Source organism: Vombatus ursinus, unplaced genomic scaffold (genome assembly GCF_900497805.2).
Source record: "Vombatus ursinus unplaced genomic scaffold, bare-nosed wombat genome assembly UNPS02014884.1, whole genome shotgun sequence".
Lineage (NCBI taxonomy): Eukaryota > Metazoa > Chordata > Mammalia > Diprotodontia > Vombatidae > Vombatus > Vombatus ursinus.
The window spans coordinates 6,358,365-6,380,805 of record NW_020954662.1 but is presented as its reverse complement, the minus strand read 5'-3'; positions in this window follow the sequence as shown (position 1 = coordinate 6,380,805).

Here is a 22,441-nt window from a genome sequence, read left to right as displayed (position 1 = left end):
TGTGTGTGTGTGTGTGTGTGTGTGTGTGTGTGTGTGTGTGTGTGTGTAGATGTGGACATGTGCGCCAGGCCGCACAAGCTCATTTCTTCCCTGTCACAGCTGGAGAATGGAAAGGAGATCCTTTCTCCTGGATGAGTCAGACCTGTCCCCAGGAGGCCAAATCGTGCAGGAAATAATGGAAGCTTCCAGACTCTCAGAATCTCAGAGCTGACAGGGACTTCAGAGGCACTGTACAGCCTAGACCTAAGCTCGAATCCCCTCTGCTCTATCCCCAGCAAGCCATCCTCCATCCTATACCCGAGGGCCTCCAATGATGGAAGCTCTCTACTTCCTCAGTCAGCCCATGCCATTTCTGGTTGGCTCTAATTGTTTTTCTTTTCTTCTTAAATCACTCTATTAATTAAGCAGCTTTCACCAAGCATTAGAACAATTTGCCACATTATTCTGGTCTGTTAGGCAGGTAAGTGGTGCAGTAGATGAAACTCAAGATTTGGAATCAAGAAGACCTGAATTCAAATCTTTCCTCAGAGACTACCTAGCTGTATGGTCCTGGGCAAGTCATTTAACTTCTCCCAGCCTCAGTTACCTCATCTGTAAAATGGGAATAATAGCTCTTACCTCATAGGGTTATTGTGAAGATCAAATGAGTTAATATGGATAAAGCACCTTGTAAACCTCAAAGCATTATCTATAAATGCTAACGATGATGATGATGGGTTTTACACTTACATTATTATTACAATGGGCAATATAATTGTATATTCAGAGGAAATAGAGGCACAACATCTTGTGAGGTTCAAGTATGTTTTTATTTCTCCCTTAACCTCATCTTTGCCTGCCTTCCCCTACCTCCTTGCCTCCCTGCTATTAATAACTGCTTTACTAAAGAGAAAGGTATTTTATGGAAGTCATATGGCTCTAGTTGTTAAGAAGCTTTCCCTTGCATAGAACTTAAATCTGCCTTTCTGCGATGTCCTACTATTGTCTCTAAATTTGAGGCCAAGAATAAGTCTTGCCCTTCTATGAGGAAATCATTCAATTATTTGAAGACTGTCATTGTGCCTTCCCTCCCTGACAGCCCAGTCTTCTCTGAGCTAACAGACCTAACTGCCTTAAACCATTCTCAAATGGCATAGGTTTGAGCCCCTTTGCATTCTCCCCATCTTTTTCTGGGTGACCCCCTAACTTGCTATTAATGTTCTATGTAAAATGTGACTCCCAGAACAGGACGTCCCCAAGGGCCAGCAGGATTAGTTTGATGCTTCTCAGAAACTGACCTCAAGCATCACTCCTATTCCCAGATTGATTCCTGATGTTCAATTGTTAATTCATAGAATTACAGAAACATCTGTGAGGAAGGACACTAGGAGATCACAGTGGATTCAAAGCAGAAAGTGACCTTAGAGCTTATTCAATTCAACAGTCCTCATTTTACATATGAAGAAGCTGAAGGGAGGGGACTTGATCAAAGTGACAAAGAATAAAGCCAAGATTTCGGTGCAGTGCCTAGAGTGCTAGACCTGGAGTCAGGAAGATCTGAGTTCAAATCCTACCTCTGACGTTTACTAACTTCCTGACTCCAGGCAAGTCAATTAACCTCTCTCAAACTCAATTTTCTCATCTGAAAACTGGGGATAACAACAGCACCAGCCTCCCAAGGTCTTCATGAGGGTCAAATGAGATAACATTTGTAAAGTGCTTTCCAAAACTTAAATGCCGGCTACTACTACTATTATTAAGTCCAGGTCCTCTGACTCCAAATCCAACCCTTCCTGAGGTGCCACCTATTTCTGGAAGACAACCAAGTTGTGTTGTGTTGTGTTGTGTGTGTGTGTGTGTGTGTGTTTGTGTTTGTGTATGTAGTTGATAATCTTACATGATTGTGGCTGTATTGTTAAATGTTAAATTGTTAAAATGCCTTTATTACAATACTAATGACTTTTGTCTTGCCACTGGACTTCGATGACTCTGGAGGAGAGAGTTAGGCTGATGACTTTTGTGCAGCTCTGCCTCACTTGAATCCAATTCACACTCAAGTCAAGACATTACCCTAGGGTTGTCACTGATCTTTAAGAACGAAGGATGAACAACAACAGCAATGGGGTATGCTGCATGATTAGCTCACAGCTCAAGGTCAGCGACTTTATCTTGTGAGTCCCTTTGTTCTCCTTCTTGTGATACTACCAACAGCAGAGCCCTGGGTATTAGAGAAAACTTGAAAGGCCTGGAATGACCGAGGTTCTTACTAATTTGGAACGACGTGTATTTGAAGCTAGGCTCTAGCATTTACATTAATAATGTGACCATGGGCAAGCGACTTGACTTGACCTGTCTGGGAGATAGTTTCCTCCTCTGTAAATTGGGAATACAAATAGGTCCATGCCAATCTCACAAAAGGTATGTGGCATTTTTTAAATCTTAAAGCAGCATAAAAATGGAAGTTTCTGCTTTAGCATTCTGCAGCTGGGGATGCAATAGATAGAGCTCTGAACCTGGAGTCAGGAATGACATTGGTGTTCGGTCATATCCGACTCTTTGTGATCCCATTTGAGATTTTCTTGGCAGAGATACTGGAGTGGTTTGCCATTTCCTTCTCCAGATCATTTTACAGATGAGGAAACTGAGGCAAACAGGGTGAAGTGACTTGCCCAGAGTCACACAGCTAGTAAGTGTGTAAGGCCAGATTTGAACTCAGGGACTCCAGATTCAGTAGTCTATCCACTGTACCACCTAGCTGAATATTTGAGTTCAAATCTGGTCTCTGACACTTATCAGCTGAGTGACCCTGGACAAGGTATTGGACCACTCTCAGCCTCAGTTTCATCAACTATAAAATTAAGATGATTAAAGCACCAACCTCCCAGAGTTGTTATAAGGATCAAATGAGATATTTGTAAAGCACTTAGCAAGGTGCCTGACACCTAGTAAGTACTCTACAAATGCTTATTCCCTCTCTCCTGTTACCAAGAAAAGTATCTCCCCAAAGCCTATCGCTTTTTGGAATTAGCCTTCATCTACCCTTGTGCCCTCCACCAATCTTCTACCACTCAAAGACCCAGAAATGAAACCGCCATTGAGGGGAGGGAGTTTTGTGTGTGTGTGTGTGTGTGTGTGTGTATGTGTGTGTGTGTATGCACACATGTATGTGTGTGTGAGTAAATGTGGACACGTATTCCAGGCCAGGCAAGCTCATTTCTTTCATGTCACAGCTGGGGAATGGGAAGGAAATACTCTTTTCTGGGTGAGTCATACCTGTCCCCAGGAGGCCAAGCCATATAGGAAATGATGGGGGCTGCCAGACAACCTCCTGTCCCCTGAATCTTAGAGCTGGGAGAGACTACTTCAAACGCATTATACATTCTGGACCTCTACAATATCCCCCTCCACCACTCCTCCTGAATGTTTGGTTAAGGGAAAGCCAGTTGCATAACTGCGTCCATAGGCTGGCGGGTGCTAATTTTAGCAAAACGTGTCACTCTCCCAGCATAGCGTCCCTTAATCAGGCAATTACTCAGTGATGTTTCAGATTGTAGCAGAGAAAGAAAAAAAGAAAAACCACTTGAAATCTCAAACAATATCTCAGAAAGAATTAATTTGGTAAATGTTTGACTTGAGCTCAGAAATACCTTTTGTTTCCATTTCAAAAACAACAAAGAGACTCAAAAGAAAGGCATTATTTTGGTATTAATCAATCTTCTTCATTAAAATCAGCTCCCAAGACAGAGAAGGCACCCTGGGAATGTTGAGCTTTGGAAGAAAGTCTGGGCCAATCTTTTAGACTTGAAGGGGTGGGGAACCTGAGGCCTGGAGGCCACATGTGGCCTTCTAGGTCCTCGAGTGGGGCCTTTTGACTGAGTCCAAGTTTTACAGAACAAATCCTTTTGTTAAGAGGATTTGTTCTGTGAAGTTTGGATTCAGTCAAATGGCCTGGCTTGAGGACCTAGAGGGCCACATGTGGCCTCCAGGCCAAAGGTTACCCGTCCCTGGTAGAGGGTTTGGAACTTCCAGATGTCAGGAACAGGGAAAGGGATGGGGTGAGAGAAAGGGAGTAGAATGGTAACTAGAGGCCCTGAGGCTCCTTTCACCCCTCTGAGGTTCAATTTTCTCTTCTGAGAAAGGGAGATGATCATAGAGTAGAAGAAAATGTATTGAAGGGGCAGCTAGGTGGTACAGTGGAGTCAGGACGACCTGAGTTCAAATCTGGCCTCAGACACTTAGAAACTGTGTGACCCTGGGCAAGTCACTTAACCTTGCTTGCCTCAGTTTCCTTATCTGTAAAAAATGAACTGGAGAAGGAAATGGCAAACCAGTCTAGTATCTCTGCCAAGAAAACCCCAAATGCCGTCACAAAGAGTCGGACATGATTGAACAACAACAATGAGTCAGAAGACCTGGGTTCCAATTCTGATGTTGCGATTTAGGATCTGCGTGGGCTTCACGTTTCTCTTTTATATCAAGAGGGGACTCAGATAAGATGACCTCTAAGGTGTCTTCCAGAGTTTTCACTTTCATGATCCTCTGACTCTACTTACACTACCTACATATTGTTACCTGTGGCCCGTCGTGAGCTATAAAGCACCAAGGGAAATGTGAACAGCTGCCAATGTCGTTCCAGGCCTTGTGCTAAGCGCTTGACCGATATGATCTCATTTGATCCTCGCAACAACCCTGGGAGGGAGGTGCTATTGTTAACCCATTTTACCATTGGGGAAACTGAGGAAAACAAAGTTTGGATGACTTGTCTGGGGTCATATGGCTAGTAAGTGTTTGAGGCCGCATTTGAACTCAAATCTTCCTGACTCCAGGCCTCGCATGCTATCCGCTGCGCCACCAGCTGCCTTGGGGCTAACTTGTTTTGAATCCTGTGACCCCCACTCCCTTCCAAGCACTCATTTCATGGCCCATCTTCTAGCCCTCAGTGAAACTAATCAATTCTCTCATGGTCAGTCTCTTTGGCTAGTGGTGTCAACAGGGTCTGCTGAACTGTACATAAGGATCCCGGAGGGTCACATATTAAATTAGCTTAAAAATGTAATATTTAAGGTAGGGTCACCCTAACCCTAAATTCTGTGATCTAAGACCCCTCCCAACTCTGACATTTTGTGTTCTAAGGGCCCTCCCAGTTCTGCCATTCTGTGTTCTAAGGCCCTCACAGATTTGACATTCTATGTTCTAAGACACTACCCCCTACCCCCTGCTCTGATCTTCTATGTTTTTTTTTGCGGGGAGGGGGGCAATCAGGATTAAGTGACTTGTCCAGGGTTACACAGCTAATAAGTGTCTGAGGCCGAATTTGAACTCAGGTCTTCCTGAGTTGGCTGATGCTTTGTCCACTCAAGCACCACCTAGCTGCCCCTTGATACTCTTTCTATGTTCTAAAGCTCCTTCCAGCACTGGCACCTCTGTTCTAAGGTCCCTCCAAACTCTTGACATTGTGTTGCTATGATTTATTTTATCAAGAAGAAGCCTGTTAAAATGCACACATTACAGGGCAAAGGTAACCTATTTACCATCTATGAACTATGGGATACACCATAGGACAGGTATGTTTTGGTGGAGGAAGAGCTTCCAGGGAGCTCTGTAGCTTGGGCCACTGCCTGGGAATGGCAGGTCAAGCATCAGATTGACCACTCTGGACCACTGGGGGCAGCATGAATGCCTCAGGTTAGGGGGACTGAATGCACAGACGAAGGAGTTCCTCTTGTGACTTTTGGCACGGGTCACTCCCACCTCTACCTAAACTGCATGAAGTAACATCACATAATGTGCATAATAGGTGCTTAAGAAATTCTTATTGACTGCTGACATCCCTTCCCATGCAAAGATTCTATTTGAAGATTCTGAGAGTCTGGCACAGTGGAGAGGGCAGTGAATTTGGAGTCAGAGGACCTAGGTTTGAATCCTGACTCTATCATTTACTACCTGTGTGACCTTGGGCGAGTCTCTTAACTTCTCTTGCCTCAGTTTCCCCATCTCATTTCAGAAAAAAAAGATGAAGTTGATGCAGAGGTGAAATTTGATGGCTCTGAAGCCTTGACTGTCTTAGTAATCACATCTTCCAAAAAATTTGAAGACAATTGACTCAGAAATATCAAATTCTATTTATGTCCCTTTGAAAATCTGTTTCACACAGAAATATACATCTCATCGTAGCAACCCAAATACACATCTCACTGTAGCAGCCCAATAAAACAAAACACGCCAAAAAACAATTGAGACCTGGAATGAGGGCATTGGACTAAATTGGTTCTGAGGTGCTTTTAAGGTCTGAATCAATTATTCTAAGATTGCCTAACCCAGCTTAGCCCCTACTCTCTAGTTTACTTCTTCCCCTTTCCTCCTTTTATCTATTGTCTGATCCTTTTTAAATGTTGTCTTCCTCCATTAGAATAGAAACTTCCCGAGGACAGGTAATGTTTTTCTTTTTGCTTATATTTGCTTATATTATATTGTATTATATTATATGTTATGTTATGTGATGTTATGCTATGCTATGTTATGTTATGTTATATCATATCATATTATATTATATTATATGCTATGTTATGTTATGTTATGTTATGCTATGTTATGCTATGTTATGTTATATTATATCATATTATATATTTGCTTATATTTGTTAACACAATGCCTGGCATATATTCATTAATTAAAAAACTCTTTATCTAATCTTCAAGTCAAAATTTTTATAGAATCTAAGGTTCGGTGATCTTAAGATTCCATAAGTAATGACTAAAGTTCTAACTCTAATATTCCATGATTAAAATTCTTAAGATTCCATAATTAAGATTAAGAGTCAACAGTTCTGTCGCCAGGATTCTCTAAGTCTATAGATCTAAGGTCCTATGAGTCTTTCGTTCTGTTCTGATCATCATTAACATGAACCTGTCTCTGCTGACAGCAAGTCTGTCTGCTTCCACCTCTGAGTGGAGGCATGCTCAGGGAGAGCTTGGCCCCTATTAATAACAATATTAATAGCAGTCTGCCTTCGGCTACTTTTTTCACTTTCTAAATATCATCCACTGAGATGGTCTGATTGGATGTCTTATGTTCTCTATAATGCAGCCAAATTTGAGCTGTTTTCCAAATCTGACACTTAATTTCCTGCCCCTGTGCATTTGTACAAATCATCAATTATGCCTGGAAGGCACTCCTTCTGTCAAGGGTCAGTTCAAGTGCTATAAAGCCTTCCCTGATCCCCCTCCCCCAATTTTCAGCCATTCATAGAATGAGAGGTCAGAGACAGCAAACAGAAAGGGACTTTGGGGGGCATCTGGTCCAGCTCTTTCATTTTAAGGGTAAGAAAACTGATCCCCATGTTGTGGTTTCATGTTTTGTGTTGTGGTAGGACCAATCAGACCACTCTAATCCATGTACAGGCATTTATTGAGGATTGATGCCCCTCAGAAGCAGGCTAGGTTCCAAGAGGAACCAGCAGCTTAGTAAGACAACACAGGCAAATTTATAGTGCAATGATACTGATTATACAACAGAAATTATGAATATTAAAAAGGCAGAAGGGGTTTGTTAAGGAATCAGGTAATGGGAAGGGGTTCCTTCTATGGTTCGATGTCAGATATCCTGGTTGTGCTGCTTTCTGATTGGCTAGTTATTGTGGTCCTCTCTGGTCAAGATGAATAGTTAGGTATTGTGGTCCTGTCTTGGGCTAAATGAATGGTGTGATTGTGGTTGAGTACAAGGACACACCTGTTTAAACATGAGAATTGGATCTGGGGGCAGAGGTTATCCAGGGGTTGTGGCTTTACTGAGTCTGGGGGCCGCTTTATTAGGATTCCATCACCCAGAGAAGTAAAGTGATTTGTCCAAGACCAAACAGTAACTGAGTGAACATCTGAATCCAGGTCCTGCAACTCCAAATCCACAACACTTTTCATGCTAGACTCTCTCCTCCCTCCAATCACCTTAATTTATTTATCTGTGTAGTAGCCCCAGAGCTCACTCCCAGTAAGCTTCTTGAGGACAATAACTATTTTTTAATTGATTTTTGTATCCCCAGTACATAGCAATAATTTCTGTATAGCAGGTTCTTAATAGATGCTTATTGAATTTTTAGGAGTTAGGAATCATTGTTTTCAGTTGTGTCTGATTCTTTATGACCCCATTTGGGGTTTTCTTGGCAAAGATACTAGAGTGGTTTGCCATTTCCTTCTCCTGATCACTTTACAGATGAGGAAACTGAGGCAAACAGAGTAAAGTGAACTTGCCCAGAATCACACAGGTAGCAAGTATCTGAGGCCAGATTTGAACTCAGGAAGATGAGTCTTCCTGCAAACAGGGCTTCAGTGGCAGGTCTGGGACTCAGAACTCAGGTCTCCCAAATCCCCTTCCAGGGTTCTGGGCACCACACTGTACCCAACTAGGGACAGTAGGTCTCCTAGAGGATAGGGGTTAGAAAGTGGGTTTATGCATGGCCTTGTACTCACCTTTTCAGGAATGGAGGAAGCTGTCAGAGGGTGCAGTGCCTGATGGACATTGGTCTCCAGTTATTTGCTCACTCTGATGAGGGGTGGGTTATTTTTGCTGCCCGGGCAAGGGTGTGCCAAGACTGTTTATAACAGAGCCATGTGCTGTTTCAATTGATCTTGTTATTCTCTCCGGGTAATTATAGCCTCCTTTGTTATCAGGCAATCAGCCTTCACACTCCACTGTGCCACGAAGAAACATTGGGGGGGGGGGAGGGGAGGAGGGTAATGAGGAGGGTCATTTCTAAAGAGGTGTTCGCCTGGTGGATAATAGGAGGTGACAAGGCCTGTATAGGATAGATGTTTGGGGGGAGGAAAGGAGGCTAGGCTTCTATTTCTGGAAGGTAGAGGTCAATGGAAGGTGACTGGGGATTGTGGCAAGGAAGGAACTCTCAGAAATGCAGGTAAAGGGCTGCAGAAAGAGGCTGGGAGAAGGCCAGGTGGTGAAGTGGATAGAGCTGGTCTGGGAGTTGGGAGATCCTGGGTTCGAACTCTGGCTCTGCTGCTTACAGGGGGGCCAACCTGAGCAGGTCCCACAAACTCTGTGCCTCAGTTTCCTCCTCTATAAAATGAAAGGGGTGGTCTCTGAGGTGTGTTCCTTCTAAATCTATAATCCTATGACCCTAGCCTGGTAATGTCACCTCTCTGGGAGTCAGTTTCTTCCTTTGTCAAACGTTAAAAATAACTCACCCTACCTGCCTGGAGGCTTTGGAGATCTGAAAATGCCATAAAGATGTGAGCCATGGTTATCCCCTGATTTGGGACGTACTGGCCATGAAGGCAAAGGGCACCAGGATCTGTACCTTTATGACTGTCATCATCAAAGGAAGGAGTATGTTACGGTAAGAAGCCTGGGACTCCAAACTTGGCAGTGCTTCTTGCCCAAGGTATGTTCTCTGTCTTTGCCCCAGATACCTATTTGTAAGATGAGGCTTTGGCCATATGACTTCTGTGGTCCTTCCCATCTGACACGCTGTGCTCTAAGGCCACTCCCAGCTCTGCCATTCTGTGTCCTAGGGCACCCCCCCCCAGTTCTGACATCCTGTGTTCCAAGGACCCTCCCAGCTCTGCCATTCTGTGTTCGAAGGCACATTCCGACTCTGACATTCCATTCTAAGGCCCCTCCTGGTTCTGATATTCTAGGTTCTAATGTTCTGCTTAACCATGACAATCTAACCTTCTCTTCAATGCCTCTGACCCCTGCTTGCCTTGATTTGCCTTTCAATGACTGATGGGCAATAACAACACCCCTCTACTACTGTTGGAGAGAATCCACCCACATCCCTTCTAGAGGCTTTTCTTGAACACACTCTAGAAAACAACAATGGTACAATGACCATTTATTAAGTGCCTTGGCTGTGCACACAGCAAATATTTGTGTCCATTGTACTGTTTTGTGTCTCTTGCATTCCAAAAGAGAAAGAAAATGTGTAGTTCCTGACCTATTCATTTCTTTGGGGATAAGACACAAATACCAACACAGGTCATTTATAATCCACAGTATTACATAGCCAAAGCATGAGAGAGGTGGGAAAACAAGATGTCATGTAAGGCCTGAGAAGGAAGGCCATTGCCACCTGGGTCATTCGGGAAGTCTTCATAGAAGAGGTGACAATTGAATTGGGCTTTAAGGAACAAGTAGGAACAATTCAAGAAGCAAAGTTGGGGAGGGAGAAAATTCAGGGTCCGTTCACATGCAGAGAGTTTTCTGGTTTGGTTGAAGTTAAGTATAGAGTCTGGAAAGACAGCAGGATATCAGATTATGGAAGACCTTGGAAACCAGACAGAGGAATCTGAAATTTACTCAGTAGGCAGTGGGGAGCTATTGACGATTTTTGAAGAGAGGACTGGCCAGATTTATATGTAAGGAAGGGTATTTTGGCAGCAACATGAAGGATGTATTGGAGGATATTGGAGACAGCGGATGTGGAAGACCAATTAGGAAGGGCTTGCAATAATACTGGGAACCTGTACTAGGATGGTTGCTATTGGATAAGAGAGATATTTTAAAGATAAAAGTAGGGAAGGGAATAAGCACTTATGTAGTGTTTATTGTGTGCCAGGCCATTGAATGTAGCTGGTAACTTATTAGTTATGAAAGGTAAGGCAGCAGGAAGTGTTAAAAATAAAACCAAAATTATGATTGTGGGAAAACAGATGAAGGAGGGGTCCCAGACAGGAATAGTGAAGTCGGATGGAGGATGATGGAAATTACGAAATACCAGCTTTTGACGGAAACCTCAGAGGCTATCTGACCTAATTTCTAAATGAAGAAAAATCTTCTCTACAATTTAGGATGTTTGGTTGACTGAGAATTAGGAGGGAGTTTCTTGTCTGTGCTTTATAAGAGTTAGTTGTGAGACCAGCTCTCTTGATCTTTCACTCTTGCACTTGGAGAAGGCAGATCAGCATGTAGAAGAGCACATTTGCCCTCTGGTGGGAGGTGGCAGGGTTGGGGGGATCTGCCCACTTGCAATTTCCTTCCCCCAGGAGCAGTTAATTGTAATTTGTGGAAGAAGCACATGGCATAGGCAGTCATAGTCATATGCTTATATGCAGACTTGGATGGTAGTTCATGGACAGCGTTTATGGATTCCATCTCCTTTGTAGAGGGGGAGGGATTCTTAATTCCCTAGGCAACATGGCTCTAGAATCTTGGGGAAAGAAAAGAATATTCCTACATAGTCCTGCCTCCTTCCCCCCTAGAATTGTGTGGCCATGGGAATAAAAAAAATCCATTCTTCTCTACAAGGGAGGCTGGCGAGCATGAACGCTGTCCATGAACTACCACCTAAGTCTGTATATAAGCATATGACTACTTATGTCATGTGCTTCTGTTACATTCATCTTAGGACTTAAACTTTCTCCAGAAAGTAAACAAAGTTTGGGAGCTGCTGGGAAGCAACAAAGAAAGTCTCTTCCCATCATATCTTCAATGTACATATCACTCGCCTTGTTTTTCAAGTAGAATGGCCCACAGGGACTACATGGATGACTCTCTTCTTTCTCTAGGAACATGATGCATCCGAAAATGACCTTCTATTCTGAAATCTGATTCCCAAACTTAAGAATCCTTGAACTTACATTTACCCAGTGAACATTTTGTAAAGCTGATATTGCCTGGGAAATCTCCCTTCTCTGGTTTGGAGATTAGATTCAGATGCTGAAAGATCTGGTGGATGGGGTTTCGAATCCATTGTCAGAGATTTCAGAAAGATTGTGGAGAATGGGATAAGAACTTCAGGACTAGAAAAAGATAAGTGTTCCAATTTTTTTAGTTTTTTATTGATGTTTTCTTTTTTTTTTTTTTACATCTGCATAGTTATACCTTAGTATCTCTCTTCCTCCCCTTCCAGAGAGCCATCCTACATAACAAATAGTATTTTCAAAAGAGGAAATAAAAATTAGCACAGCTGATTGATACATTGAAAAAGTCTGCAGACAGGTGCAATTGGACCTCCATGAAGGGGTGTCCTGTCATAGCGCTTCACACAAGGCTTGATCTTTATCATTTTGTTGTATTCACTTTAGAGTTTTTGGTTTGTGTTCTGATTTTTCAAAGAAAGGAAGAGAATGAAGATGGTAAACTACATCAATGAGCTTGACCTCAATGGTTGGCAAATTCTTGAAAGTATTACCTAAAGGATGGTTAATGATCACTTAGAGGCAGCTAGGGGGCTCCATAGTGCATAGAGCACCAGACCTGGAGCCAGGAAGACCTGTGTTCAAATCAAACCTTAGTCACTTATTAGTTATGTGACCCTGGGTGAGTCATTTAACTTCTGTCTGCCTCCATTTTCTCAACTGGGACATGAAGATTATAATAGCACCTACCTCTCAGAATTGTTGTGAGGATCAAATGAGGTAATATTTGTAAAGTGCTTAGCACAGCGCCTGAAAGATAGTTAGGTATATAATAAATGCTTGTTTCATTCTTTCCTGGAAAGATCACCAAGAGCCAACATGACTTCATTAAAGCAGGTCATACCAGATTAATCTCATTTCCTTTTCTGGACAGGGTTACTAGACTGGTAGATTAGAAGAATGCTGTAAATATAATTTCTCTAGATTTTAGCAAAGTATTTAAGCAAGTCTTCCATGCTTGTCTTACGGATAATGACAGAGAGATTGATGATAGCATTGCAAAGAATAGTCAGACTGCCCTTGAGAAGGGCTTTTTGTCCCCAGGAAGGGTTGGTTTTTATTGGCACCATGATCATGATAGTGCTACTTTTAAAACAAATAACAAAGCAGAGGCCAGAAATCATCACCTCAATGGGATGTTTGTAAGGGTGTGGCTTCTTGGTTTCATGTTGACATGGAAGGAAGTCTTCAAAGAAATCTCTCAGAGACCTATGCTTGGTCTTATGCTGTTTACATTTTTAACAATAACTTGAATGAAGACATCCTGATCAAGCTTGCAAATGAACATGGAGAATTGAAGGATAACTAACCCACTCAATAATAGAGTTGGGATCCCAAAAGATTGTTGATGAACCCAATGACAAGCTGAATTTAATAATAATAAATTTAGCAGTTTTAAAATTTTAACTTCATAAATACAACATAATTATGTGGTTTATCTAGGCCTGGAGACTTGAATTCCTCCAGGACAATTAGGTACTCTACTTGGTTTACTTATCAGAATTATAATGGAAACTAAGACTCTTTTATTACATAGATAAGGATACTAAGGCCTTGAAAGGAAAAGTGACTTTTCCAAGGTCACCCAACAAATTAGCAGCAGACACAGGATTAGATTTCAGACTTCCTGTATTTTTTTTTTGTCAGTTGCTCAGTTGGAGAAGGAGCACAGAATTCCTAAGCACCCATGCTCCTGCCCTGCCTCAGCACTGGCTGAGCCCCGGGGCTGTCAGGAGCTAACATTTTTAGGATCCAGCTCTTCAGAAACAGGATCTGATTGGCTTAAAGTGCAGGGAGGAAACATGAAGCTATGCCCCATTGCACACTCAGATGGATCTGGCACTGCACTTGGGGGCTGAACTGCAGTGGGGGGTGCTGAGGGAGCCAGCTGGGTTGGGGTGGGAGGGGTATGGGAAGGGAGAGGATCTCGCTGGGAGATAGCACAAGGTTTCCATTTGCAAGCTTTACACTCGATGGCTGCCTGACCCACAAGTGATAGAGTCAGGCTCATTAGTGGCAAATTAGTGTTATTATTCAGCTCAAGTGCCATGTCAGGAGGCACTTCCACAAGAGAACCACAAGGTGCCAGGGCTTGGATGTCCTTGCCTAAGACTTTAATAACCTCTGAAGATTTTCTGATATAATAATAATGAACATGTGCCCAGGACAAGGCAGCACTTGATCCTAAGGGCCTCCCCTCCCCAACTCTTCGCCCCCATCCCAAACTGGCACCTGTTCTCAAGTGGAATAGACTTTGGCTTAAAAGAAACCCAGGAGGTAGAAGTGATTGTCAGAGGACATAAAGTCCATCTTCTTGTCTTTAGACATTTCAGATGAAGAGAGGGGGTCACAGAAAGCGAAACTCTGAAGGTCCAAGGGATCAGAGATTCAGAGCTGAAAGGGATCTCACAGCCCGCCTAGTTACACCTTCTCATTTTACAGAGAAGGAAACTTCAGACCAGAGAAGTAATGACTTGTTGAAATTCACACAGATACTAAGTACTGGAGTTGGGATTTCAGCCCAGGTACTCTGCTGCCAAACTCCATGCTATTGCCAGTGTATCACACTAACTCTTTGAGATCATCTTACCTAGCCTCTTCATTTCCTAGATGAAGAAACTGAGGCACAGAGATAGGAAGTGTCTTCTCTTACTTGACTCTTCATCTCATCTCCTTCAGGAGTTTACTTCCTTCATCCTTCATCTCTTTTTCTCCTCTTCAATCTCTAGCTGCTGACTCCTTCTTTGCTACCTGTAGATCTCCAACCTTTAAAAAAATCCTTCACTTGGTCCTGCCACTCTCTCAAGAAATCATTCAATATTTCTTCTACTTTTCACAGTCAAACTCCTCAAAAGGGTTGCTTACGTTACTTGTCTAATTCCCTCCCTTCCATGCTTAAAAATTCCTCACAATCTGGCTTTGGATCCCACCACTCAACTGTGACTGATCTCTTCAAGCTTGCTAATGATCTCCTAACTGGTCAGTTCAATGACCTTTTCTCAGGCTTCATTAGACTTGACCTTTCTGTAGTTTTTAGCTATTGACTTCTCCATCCTCCTAGACTTTCCATCCCTTTTGTACTGTCTATTATCTTTTCTATGGTTTTCCTTTCCTGTTTGACTATTCCTTTGCTGGATCATCATTCTTTTTTTTTGCCCACTAAGTGTCATTTGTCCAAAGCTTTGCCTTGGACTCTCTTCTCCCTCTACCTTGGTGATCTCATCAGCTTCTGTGGGTTCAGTTCTCATCTTAATACTGATGACTCCCAGTTTGACATCCAGTTCTATCTTTCTCAGTCGCAGTTTCATATCATTAATTTCTTGCTGAAATTCATCATCATCTCTACATAGATAGACATTTCAAACTCAACGTATCTCCAACAGAACTCAATATTTCATTATCTTGCTCCTAAAAGCCACCCTGCCTCCAAACTTCCCTGTTTTTATTGAAATAAAGCCTTACAGTCACCAATGTGCACAACTTTGAAGTCATTTATGACTCTTCCCTATATCTGTCATCTGCTGCTGTCTAGATATGTTTCCTTCTCCATTAGAATACAGTAAGTCATTCAGCTGAATCTTCCTGACTCCATGTCCAGCACTCTGTCCACTGTGCCACCTAGCTTCCCAAACTATCCCCTTACTTTACATAGAGATGAAGTTCACTTATCCAATCTGGCTATCTAGACCACCATTTGAAATGTCTCTCATCTTTCATTTCCTGGAATGTCATACAAGTCTTTGGATTTCAGTTGACAAAATCTGAAACATTCTCTCCTGTAGAGAGAAATTGTGGTGCAGATGAAGAGCTGGCCATGAAGCCAGGAAGAACAGAGTTCAAGTCTTACCTCTGACAATTGCTGCCTGTGTGGCTCTGGGCAAGTCATTTCACTTCCACAAACTCTAGGCAATTCTGTAAGACTGTAAGTTGAAGAGAAGGAGCTGACCTGCAATGGTAGAGGGAGTGCCTCACCCTGGGAGTTTCCCATACTCATATAATCACAGGCTCATCCTCTATCCTTTATCTCTCTTGCCACATCTTTCCCCAGTTTCTGGCCTGTGTAGATGAGAATGGAATAACCTGTTGTGTCTTAAGGAGTCCCTGCTCTAGATGGCACTGCCTTTCTCCTGGTATTCCCCAAACTTCTTGGCTTCAAAGACCAAAAGCTGCCCATGGTCTCTCTCATGGGGTGCCCTGAGAGAGAAGCTATGCTGGGTACCCTTGGCTCTGGCCATTGAGGTAGGAAACTCAGACTTGCTCAGGTTCTGGGACCACTCAGTTTCTCACCTCCATTTCCAGGACTTGGGGGTTGGTAATAGTTTGGTAAAACCAGTTCACACACAAGAGGAGTAACCATGAGGGAAAGTGGTGATGGACAACCTGCACCCAAATGAGCAATGACCCTGGACAACAGGGAGAATATCTGCACATTGTTCTCCTTGTTTCCTCTCTCCATCTCCATCTTCCCCTTAATCCTCATGGCCTAACATTCCAGATTCAATGTTCCATTCCTATGTTTATTGAACAGTGCTAGGCACTAAGGGAAATGTCATTGGAATAAAATGATGTCTGTCCTCAGGGGGCTCACATTCTAATAAAGGGTTAAAACATCCCCCCCAACACACATACCAGTGATTCCATTGGTATGGAAAACTTCTTTCATCCATGTAGATTATCACCTGGTTCATAATTTGAAGTCATGAGGTACTGAGGGTGATGTCTCTCTGCGACATAGAGACTTCCCCAGGTCATGCAAATGTTATGTAGTAGTGGAGTTGATAAGGCACTAGAATTGGAATCAGGAAGGACTGGGTTCAAATCCCACTTCAAACACTTCTTAGCTGTGTAACCCTAGGAAAGTCACTTAAAACTTTTTGTACTTCAGCCTCCTCAACTGGAAAATGGACTTGATGGCTTCTAAATTATCTTCTAGCTCTTCAGCTATGATCCTATATATTGGTGGCAGAAATTGGCCCCAGGCTTTTCTGAAACCAAGATTGGCCCTCAGTTTTCTCTGCCATGCCCCTTCTCCTGTACAAATATGATAATACAGTATGAATTTTTTGAGAGATTTAAAACAAAGTGCTAAGTGAGACTTCAGAGGAAAGGTTATTCTCAAGCAAGGGATCTTGGGGAAGGCTTCCAGGACTACATTGAGCTTCACATTGCTTGAAAGGAAGAGTAGGAAATCACTGGGTAGAGAAATGGAGGGAAGGCATCCTAGATGTGGGAAATTGTGGTAGCAGAGGCCCAGGGATGGGAAAGGCCAGGGCATATACCAAGGGATGGCTAGATACCCCTTGGCTTTGACAGAGGGTAGATTGGATGGCTAGAATGTCAAAAACTCTAGGTTCCAGTCCTTGGTCTTAGAGTAAGCTTTGAGAAGCAGTGTGAACTATTCAGGAAAGAATGCTGTATTTGGAGTAAGAATAAGCAGGTTAAAAACCCAATACTCACTTTGCAACTCATCCTACCCATGGCAATTCTTGAAGATCATTGAGGGGCCCCACACCATTGAAACCGTGGCAATGTACCCAAGTCATATCTCTTTAGTAGAATATAAATTCCTTGAGGGCAGGGGTTGTTTCATTTTCATCTTGGTACCCCTAGCACCTAGGACCAGCTAGGTGTGAAGGGTGCTGTCCTTGCAGTTATGAGGAACTGGGTTCAAATCCAGCCATAGATATTTACTAGTTGTGTGACTCTGAGCGAGTCGCTTCACCCTGTTTGCCTCAGTTTCCTCAACTGCAAAATGAACTGGAGTAGGAAATGGCAAATAACTCTAGTATCTTTGTCAAGAAAACTTCAAGGTGTAGCTAGGTGGCACAATGGATAGAACACCGGCCCTGAAGTCAGGAGGACCTGAGTTCAAATGCGACCTCAGACCAAACACTTGACACTTACTAGCTGTATGACCCTGGGCAAGTCACTTAACCCCAATGTCTAAAAAAAAAAAAAGAAAGAAAAGAAAACCTCAAATGGGGTCATGAAGAGTCAGACATGACTGAATAACAATGACCCCTAGCACTTGGCACATAGTAGATGCTTAATTAATATTTGTTGGATTGAATATACATACATACATATCCAGAAGTATATATTTAGTATATACATATACGTATATACATATACACATATATATACTCAGGAATCATGTTCCAGGGAAGCCCATTAGGTGTGCAGATAAATAAACCTATCTCATCCCACACTAGATGACTCTATTGTTCCCAAGCCTTCTAACATTAATGTTCCTAGAGGCCTCACCGGAACATCTGGATTCCTCCTGAGCTAGAGTGGCAATTCGCCTTAAGAGAGGTAGCTAGGTGATGCAGTGCATAGAGCTCTGGGCCTGGAGTCAAGAAGTCCTGAGTTCAAACCTGGACTCAGTCACTTACTAACTCTGTGACCCTGGGCAAGTCAATTACCTTTGTTCCTCTCAGTTCCCTCAGCTGTAAAATGGGGATAACAATAGTACTCTACCTCCCAGAGTTGTGAGGATCAAATGAGATAATTATTATAAAGCACTTAGTACAGCACCTGGCATATAGTAGGTACTTAATAAATGCTTATTGGCTGATGGAATGACTCTATCAGTGAGACCTATTATTATTAACTATTATTAGATTAATAAATACAAATTGGATTTTTGAAATTCTGAATGTGCGGAATGGCATAATGAACAACTGGGGTCATTTAGGAAATTTGGTATCACTGTGCCTGCTCATTCATTCCAAAGCCCCTAAGGAAAATGGCAGCCTCTTTTCCAAACTCTGGGCTCTCCAATCCAAGTCCCCTTTTAGCCTATAAGGAGACCTCCTGAAGGCAGAGCAAAACCGTGATACTTGGTTTAAGGAGGCAGATGACCTCTTACCTGAATATTAGACAGAGTCATATATTGGCAAGGATACTAGTTGAACTCAGAAGACCTGGATTCTAATCCAAGCTATGCCATTTACTACCTGTGTGACCCCAGGCAAGTCACTCCTCCTTTTCTGGGTCTCTGTTTCCTCATCTGTAAAATGGAACATGTAGACTAGGTGATCTCTAAAGTCCTTCACGACTGCAAAATCCTGTGATCCTGAAATACAAAAGGGCAAACGGAAGAGATCCCATACACAAAAGATCCAAATCATTAAACCATACGCAGGTCACTTCTAAAGTCAGAGAAGATTTCTTCACATTCTTGATGGATTTCTTATGGGCCAGGCACTGGCAAGGCACTAGCATCCACAAAAATGAAGCAGTCCTGCCCTCAAAGAGCTTCCATTCTACTGGTGGAAACAACACATATACCATCTTCTGGCATAATGGGAATGACTTTAAGATGCAGAATGAGATGGACTTGATTACCCCCATGAAGTGTGACTTAAGGTAGGGGAAGGACAGCACAAAAAGATTGTCGAGGGCCTTGAAAGGCAGGCTAAGAGATCCCAGATCCAGGATGGGGCATGTGTGGGATTCTAGGCTATGAGTAAAGCCAGTTGATATTGGGAGGGCCTAGGCACTCGCATATTTCTTTGGCTCAGCTTCCAGCTACTGGACAGGGGTGATTAATGGAATATATTGGGAGAGAGGGTGTCATCAATAAGGAACCAACTCACCAGGAGCAGAAAAGAATGGCAAAGGGTACAGTGGATGCCCAGAGTCTGCCCCATGGCATTCCTAATTTTGCCTTGGGGTCATAAGGCTTAAAGTTAAAAGAGGCCTTAGTCCCAATCCTTCCTTGTTACATTTGAGAAAACTGAGGCCTAGCAAAGGGAAATGACTTACCCAAGGTCACATTAGGAGTTAATGACAAAGGTAGGGCTCACCACCAGGTTTTGACTCTCAATCCAACATTCACAACAATCCGCTGTGGCATATTGCTAGCCATCAATGGGATTTACCAATTAAATGGCTGTTTGGGGCTTTTAAAACCACTAATCAGATCTGCCAAAACCCTTAACAAGAGCCTTTTTATTTCCTTCCCAGTTTTTTTTTCCTTGAGCGTGTTTAAAGGTTCATTAGAGATCTGCAAAGGACGGGGAGGCACTTCTCCAGCCGCACATACTTCTCCCGCTCAGTAATTAAGTATGCGGCTCCCCCCTTTTTTCCCCCTCCCCATTAGCTTTCATTCCTACCCCATTGGCAGCTGAGAATGTGGACTGGAGTTCAGAAGAATCTTGTTAGCACGTCTGCCTTGCAAGGAATCACTCATTAATGGGGGATGCTGGGAGTTGGTAATTTGGTAACTCAAATGCTGTTATTGTCAGCCAACAGCTTTCTCCAGCTCTCAACTCTGCTCCCGCTCCTTGGCTCATGTACTCTACTGAGCTTCTCTGGAAAGCAATCAAGGAAGAGTTCCCCCGGGGAGGCCTGGTCATGTGTGTTCACTCAAGGAATAAGTGGCATTCAGGAAATTGCAACTCAATTTGCACAAGTCCCACCCTCCATCTCTTTCCTTAAACTCAACTTGGGTCACACATAGATCCACAGTCCTCAGTCTTCCCTAGTCCCACAAGGGCAGGTAAGAAGGTGAACACCTTATATTTGTATGCATGTTTCTCAGATGTGTTTTTATAAACTTAAAATCACTGAATCAGCACTGGAGGAGAAAGGGACCTTAGAAAACAGAATAGAACATAGAATATTGGAACATGGAATACAGAATGTTGGAACTGGGAACAATCTTAGAGCATAAAATGTCACAGTAGGACATTGAAAATGTAGTATCAGAATAGGGAAAGATTTAGAACATAGAATGTTGGAGTTGAAAGGGCCCTTGGAACATAGAATAAAAAATGAGAGGAACTTTAGAATATAGGATATCAGAACTGGAAGGCGATTTAGAACAGGGAATGTCATAACTGGAAAGAACTTTAGAATATAAAATTTCATTTAGAAAGGATTTTAGAACAGAATATCAAAGCTAGAAGGCACATAGAAGATCTCTTAAAATATAGACTGTCAGAGATTTAACAGCTCTTATTACACACAGAATGTCAGAGCTGGGAGAGGCCTTAGAACACAGAATACCAAAGCTGAGAGGAGTCTTAGAATGTAAAATGTCAGAGAGGGAAGGATCTGAGCATCAGCATCGGGGAAAAGATGTAGACTTAGAACTAAAGAATGTCATTTAACCTCTGATCCTCAGTTCCCTCATTGGGGTTATTGGAAGGAACACATATTGTGAACTTTAAAGCACTAAATAATCATGAAATAGTACTGTTATCCAGTGAAACTCCATTGTTTTATGGATAACAAAATTAGGCTCAGAAAAAAAAATGACTTGTCTAAAATGACACAAGTGGAAAACACTGCATTCCCCTTGACTGTAGTCTTTGATTCTCTGAAAGATCCACCACCACCTTCAGAAGTAAACTGGGAGCTGTCTGGGGTACTGAGCACTCCACATTCCAGAGGTTGAGAGCTCCACATGTTTCACATAATCTGGAAACAATTATAACCTACTTGCCCATCCCCCCCCCCCAGTAAAGGCATCAGAATCTAGTCCCACTCACCCAGAATTGGCACATAATGATGACTAGCATTTACCTAAATTTCGAAGTTTTTGCAAAATGCTTTACAAATGTAATTTCATTTGATCCTCAGAACAACCCTGTAAAGTAGATGCTATGATTATCCCCATTTTACATATGAAGAAACTGAGTCTGAGAGAGGTTAAATGATTTGCCCAAAGTCAAGTATCTAGGGAGAGCTTGAAGCAGATTTGAATTCAGGTCTTCCTGACTTCAACTTCAATGATTTATCCATTGGACTACTCAGCTACTAAAATTTGTTGCTGAATAAATCTGGCTTCACCTCAACCCAGCTTAAAAAAAAAGACACATTACTTTTAGATGTCACTCAACTCTTTAATGAATCTCTCCCTTACATCTTTGGACCAAAATGGGAAGAGGTCAACACGACACATGGAGAATACACAACCTCAGAAATCCTCAGGGGAAGAGCCAGTCATTAAACAGAGAATGGGGAAGCTAAATCTCTGATATTAAAGATTCCTCAAACTAATACAGGAAGGGACAAAGACATTCAAAGAGAAATAGTGACAGAGATACACATAGAAAAAAAGAATTAAGAGAAGAATAAGGGAGAGAGGGTAGAGAGTGAAGAGACAGACTCATTGAAACACAGAGATAGGAGACCGACAGACACACAGTTGATGAAGGCAGACTGATGGGGAAATATATTTAGAAAGAAAAAATAAATAGAACTAGAGATACATAGAGAAGAGACAATAAGAGAAAGACAGGACTAGAGACAAAGATATGAGAGAGATTTACCCAGAGAAGAGACAGAGTAAATGAGACCAACAGAGAAACATGAGAAGAAACTGAAACAGAGATGGAGAGAGATTGAGAGAGAAAAAAGAAAACACCAATTCCCTGGGAAACATTTTTGAAAATAACATTTCAGTGTACAATGAGCATTTTTGAGTCTCCTGCTGGCAGTGGGTGAGCTGGTAAGCGACCTCATTTCTGACACTGGCATGATGCCCGTGTGCTGCCAGGCAAGTGGAAATCAGTGACAACTTGGGTGTTTTTTCCCTGAGCAGACAACGTCTGCTGGGTGATCTGAGAAAGCTATTTCTTCCAAATGCAGAAGTAAGCACCAATGCCTGATCAGTCCTGCTGGGAACCTGCCAGGAAAAGTCATTCCCCAGGGCAATTTCATTTTCGATCAGCTGCCCTGGCCCAGAGAACTCCAGGAATCCAGACTTCTCATTTTCTGAAGGCTGAATGGGAATGGGGATATAGGTTAGGAGGAGAGTGAGAAAAGGCAAAGATGAATACCTAATAACAGAATGTCATCAT